The 5,923-nt window shown below is 42.0% G+C and overlaps 1 long non-coding RNA gene and 1 pseudogene across 1 annotated transcript; both read left to right on the top strand.

Moving 5' to 3' along the window:
- Positions 1-1,294: 1,294 nt before the first annotated feature.
- Positions 1,295-2,976, top strand: LOC118565903 (annotated as a pseudogene).
- Positions 2,977-3,524: 548 nt separating this feature from the next.
- On the top strand, positions 3,525-4,375 carry LOC118565865. Its single transcript, XR_004932675.1, has 2 exons — positions 3,525-3,598; positions 3,800-4,375. It is a non-coding gene; the product is annotated as an uncharacterized LOC118565865 (long non-coding RNA).
- The last annotated feature ends 1,548 nt before the right edge of the window (positions 4,376-5,923 follow it).

Raw genomic sequence — 5,923 nt, forward strand, 5'->3', positions numbered from 1 at the left:
CCTAAAAGTAGTTTAAAAAAGTAAAAGATGGATTCATTGTAAAGATTAATGCTGGTGAACCTGATATTCACCCAGACAGAGTTACATCTTTTAAAAGGTTTATCGTGAGGATGAGTAGTGGCAGCTGAGGCAGGCAAGCAGAACCAGACTAGACCGATGAAATGGACAGAAGATACAGGTAGTGTGAATGGCGGAACCAAACTGACCAGGGGTTTCAAGCAGTGAGAGGCTAAATCAATGATGAAGGCAGGGATAGACCAGAACAGGCGATGTGGACCGAGGAACCACCAGAACAGGCCACCTTATCAGGTGCACCTTGCTAAGATTGCATTTAGACCTCCCTATTCCTTTAGAACTGCCATTATTTTTATTGCATCCATCTAAAGCTATAGTTGGTAATCCAGTTCAGAAACACTTTTTGTTATGCATGGTAAAATGGTCCTTCCATCCTGAGAGTAGTCAATTCATTATGTTTTCTGAAAGAAGGAAAAAAAAAATCAGACCTCTGTGAGAGCTGCAGGCCTGTGAAAACTCTGACCAATCCCTGCCATTCGTTCCAAATGCAAATAACCAATCAGATGCCTTCATGTCTTATCCTGTCCACACCCCCCTCTGTCCATAAAGTTCTTTAGGGATCACCTTATCTATTGGTTGTCCCACATGTCAATCATTCTGACGCTCTCCCGTAATGCCACTGCGCGTCACGTTCCTGTTGGTTTCTGCTTGCTGGCTGCACAGGTCCGGTTTTTATGTATCTGGTTAGCTGTGGTAAGAGCAGTTTATTGTAGCTCCGCTGCTCTCACTGTATACTTTGCTTCTTTTGACTCTTAGCCGTTTTCAAACTCTCTTACAAGTTTATAAGAAGAAGAGGAAGGCCTCAGGAGGAAGAAATAAGACCAGAATGTATTTGGAAGATTATTTCACTCAATCCCCCTGTGGAGTGGAAGAGCAGGTAAAATGGTCTTGCACATGCGCAGGTATTCAAAAAGGGACTTGGGCATGTTTTACCTACATTTCTGGGAAAATCTTTCACTCTACCTTTAACAAGGTGTCAAAAGCATTCCTCAAAGATTTTGGTCCATATTGACATGATAGCAATTAAGTAGTTGCTGGAGATTTTGTCAGCTGCACATCCATGATGCAAATAACCCATTGTATTACTTTTGAGATATGGCTCCATAGCATTAAGATCTGGTAACTGGGGAGCTCCATGAAATCATTCTCTTGTTTTAAAACCAATTTGAGATCATTTGAGCAATGTGGCATGCTGCAGTGGAAGTAGCTATCAGAAGGGATGGACATTATCAGCAACAGTACCTCGGCCTCGGTAAGGGGTCTGGTTACTAGATAGACCAGACAACCCTTTTTTCCATTCTGCTTTTGTCTAATTTTAGTTTGCTGGTTTGGATGGTAGGATTTGTCTCCTGTTTTTTTTAGCAGACAGGAATGAAACAGTGTTTGACTTTGTTGTTGTTTAATACATTTTGACCTTGAAGAATCTGTGCTGTGATTTTGGATTGACATGGAAATCCTCTATAATTGAATGAGAGACTACTATATTTTTTATCACAACTGTGCTCCAGTGTGTTACCCAACTGTTTTCTTTTCTAGTTGACATAAAGGTGAACGAGGCCAACAGGTGCAGCATGTTTTTTTATTTCTTGCCCTTTTGGCCTCCTTATTTCAGTTGTGCCTGGTAATCTGTGACCCAAATTCCACAGCACTTAGACATGAAGGAGAAACATGAGCTGTCAGCTCACTCATCTGGGTAAGAGTGAATGAAAGAAAAGTAAAAACTTCAGAGTTAATGAAAGAAAACCTGCTGACACTAGGGCTGGAAGTCAGGTTGGTCACTGAATCTTGATCCAGAGGTGGACTGTGTTGGATTAGAAGCGGTTGTGGAGTTTGCGTACACTGGTCTCATGTCAAGTTTGAATGAACAAAACGTTGACCAGATACAAGCTGCTGCTCGAGCACTGGGCGCCCCTCGAATGTTGGCCCTCTGTGACCTGCACGAAGAGAAGCCCACAAAACCTGCCAGAGACAACAAAAGGGTAACACTCTCTGCTGCAGAGCAGATGACCATAAATCTGGAGTCCATCAAACAGATGTGGATGGGCAGGGGTTGGTTGTGACGTCAGGTTGGAAGCCCCTGGTGGATCAGTTCTCTGTAAGTACTCAGCCAGTCTTCAAGGATCTCTGTCCTTTGAGCTATAGATGTAACCCTGCTTCAATATGCTTGTTTCAAATGGTGGAATTATCCTCTCAGGACTCCACTGTATTTTGCAGCAGTCAGTAATTACTTTTTTAGTTATTTAATTTAGTTATTTAAGAATAACATTCTCTTTTCTATTCTATCTTTTCATGACTTTCTTCTGTCTAGTGCACAAAGTTATCCTGGCTGCAACCAGTGACTACTTCCGTGGGATGTTTACACTGGGCATGAAGGAGTCCCTTCAGTGTTATGTGAGGCTTCCATTCCTCTGTGCCTCAGATCTAGAGGTTCTGATTGGCAGCTCCTACAGCGGCGGTCTTCCACTGAGCTGGACGGGCGGTCTTTGAGATTGCTTGTCTTTCTCTTCAGCTCCAGTACCACCTGCCCTGTCCTTGTGCTTTAGTTTCCTTCACCATGAACTAAATGCTCACAGCTGCCTTGATGTGGCGTCTTTTGCCTGAAGCCTATGAAAATAGCACACCTTCTCGAAGCTGCGGATGACTTTGTGCTGCGGCACTTTCAGGAGGTGGCCTGCACCTCCAAGTTCAAGGACTGCCGGCCAAGCAGCTCCTCAAGTACCTGAACAGTACTCAACTCTGTGTTCCCATCTGAGCTTGTCGTGTTTAAGGCTGTGGCGTCATGGATTCAAGCCAAGCCCAGTTGGAGGCTGAAACTCGCAGAGGAGCTAATGAAAACGGTACAGTTTTCCCTGATGACCATTTAAGGAATTCAAAGAGGTTCGTCACAGAACATTGGTGTGATCACCGCTTGACGGAGCTGTACAACAGAGTCTTTGAAGACTTCGCTGCAGCGAGGCTCCACCACAGAGCCAATGGCGTATGTATCTTCCCAAAGAGAGCCTCGTCTTGATCAGGGGGTTACCAGATCTCTGAAGACCTGTGCAGCCGCCACATCAGCAGAGGACATTTGGTTCGGGCAATTCCATGAGAAGTTTGACAGGGATTAACAGGCAATTGAGTGGAGAAGATTGGGAGAAATGCCAAAGTCATCGAGGTTCAGTCATGAAGTCGCTGTGCTCGATGGACACCTGTACATTTTTGGAGGCAAAACATATTATGGCAAAGGTGACATCTTTAACTTAGTCTCTAGGTAAGATAAATTAATTTGTTTAAAAAATGGGCAAAAAATTGGTGTCTGTATGTTGTCTATCTAATGCAATTTGTATGTTTGCATCTATATCCCTAAATTATAGGTACGATCCACTTCAAAACAGCTGGGAGTGTCTGTGTGAAATGCAAGAGAAGAGATCCTCTTTCTCAGTGGTTTGTGCTGGATGGGCAAATATACGGCTGTTGGTGGATACTGTGAATCTGATCATATGGATTCTGTTGAATGCTACTGTCCATCTACAAACTCCTGGAGGTATCCTAGACAGCCAATCAATCAAGAGTTTAAAGTGTTGTCTAAACACGTCCGAGATGGATTTCTCTATTTTGTCTCTTTGAACATAAAGCACAGATTAATAAATAACGTTTGCTGCTAAAAACAAGAAAAAAAAACATTAGCAAAGTAAACCGTACAGATCTGGGTAGCCCTTGCTTAAATTTCTCTCTTTTCTTTCAGCTTCACCAAGCCCTTGGATCTACGGCTGGGTGGGCACATAGCAAAGGTTCTCAATGGGCAGATCTTTATCTCCGGAGGGCAAAACGCTGACCAGTTGTGTCTTGCATCTATGTTTCTGTATCACCCAGAGACAGGAAGCACCTACCTGGCAAGCAATGAACAATCCCAGAGCTCATCACAGCATGGAGATCCTAGGGGAACACCTCTACGTAGCAGGAGGAATCACCACTAAAGATAACGTGACTGTCGTTGATCAGCTTACCTGTGAAATGTACAGCCCAGCCACCAACTCTTGGACTGCGTTCACATCTCTGCAAGTGCCACATGTTGGGGCAGGAAGTGCGATTTTGGAGGGAAAGTTCTACTTACTGGGTGGATACAGCCAGGAGGACTGCAGTGACACGAATATGGTCCATCGCTACGACGCCACCACACAGAAATGGGAGAACATTGGACAAATGCCAGGGCCTAATAATGAAATACGAGCATGTGTGCTGTGTCTACCACAACATTTGCGTATGTAAAACACAGTCAAATGATCAGCTATTTCAAATAGAATCTTACTGGGAATGATGAGGTTTGACATGTTGGTCGCTCGGCTCCCAGTATGTGAAAAAGGATTATTGGGGGAAGAAGAAACTCACAGTTCACATATTAACAATCCCAGTCTATCCCTGACAATCTCTCTAAATGTAAAAATAGGGTTATCCCTTCATCCATTCTCTAAACCTCCAAATCCTGTTAGGGTCACTGGGGAACAGGAACCTACGTGGCGGGTGGCAGCAGAGAACACTCTGGACAGCTCTGGAGTCCATTACAGGGTTAACACTAACCCTCAAATTCCACATCCTCCGTGACCGCTCCGTTCCGTTCACAAAACATACATGTACATCCGACGGAGCAACTATGCTGTTATTTTAATTAATGAACTGTTCTACTTGCTCCATGACTTCTCTGTTTACCGTCAGACTCCAGCCAGGTCAGGCTCCACAACTGCAATTGTATCAAACAGGAAACAGAATGCTAACAGCATCCAGTTTGTCAAAGTAAAATTGGGTAATGAGAGATTGTAACTACAAATTAAAACATTTGTTAAATATTCCCAATAAAGTGAACCGTTTTATTTAAATATTGGATGCAAACTACTGGTTTCTCACTGAACAAGGAAGCAGATTGGTAATTTAATGTATACATAGGCTTTGTATATAAATAGAAAAACATATACGATTTGGTGGCCAGGGTCAGCTCTTTAAATCTCTGCTGCAAACTTAACCCTTTCCTCCCATTTAGACAAGCAACGTGGAGGTCTAAATGGGAGGAAACAAAGAGCATTTGTAGAACACTTTTCATCTGCAAAGCATGTGTGCTGCTTTTGATGCACCTGCATTTCTACAGCAACTGTGGTCGTTTTGGAACACAATGTGAGAAATTTGCAGTGGTCTACTGTTGTAGAAGAAGTAAAGTTCCCATAACACTGTTGCTGCTCTCATATATTCTTCTTTGCTTAATGATCAGTAGACATTTAAATACCCTATACCACACACTGATCAGCAACCTTTCTAACCCTAGGAGCCATGTTTGTATGTGGTTGAGCTAAACACAATTTGTTTAAAGCCATGTAAAAAACATAACTATGCAAGTTTGCAACCAAACCAATGTTTTTGTTGACAAAAACATTAATTTCATAAGAAAATATTTTTCACCCCAGAAGTTCCCCGAACCTTTTGTGCCACAGACTAGTTTAAAGACAATAATAATGCCTTTAAGCTGTGACAAATAAATAAATAAAACAATACAAGATACAATGAAATAACTAGCATAAAAACTGTGGTATTTTATACAATAATACAATAATGATATTAAGATCAGGATAGAGAAGGGAAAAGAAAAGGGTCTCTCTTCTGCCTTTTACCTGACATTAAATTAACTCCTAACAGTGCATTTTGGTTTTATCTTAATTTATATCCACCAATGTTGATGGAACAGTTTGGGCTTTTTAAAAATATATATGGACAGGCTTTGTTACTTTTTAGTCAGTTATAAAGTTTTTGAATTAACTATAGACATAGTACTGCATTTTGTAGTAAATAGGCAATTAAGTAGATGTATTTTTTTTAACAATGC

This window comes from Fundulus heteroclitus, chromosome 14, assembly GCF_011125445.2.
Source record: "Fundulus heteroclitus isolate FHET01 chromosome 14, MU-UCD_Fhet_4.1, whole genome shotgun sequence".
NCBI lineage: Eukaryota > Metazoa > Chordata > Actinopteri > Cyprinodontiformes > Fundulidae > Fundulus > Fundulus heteroclitus.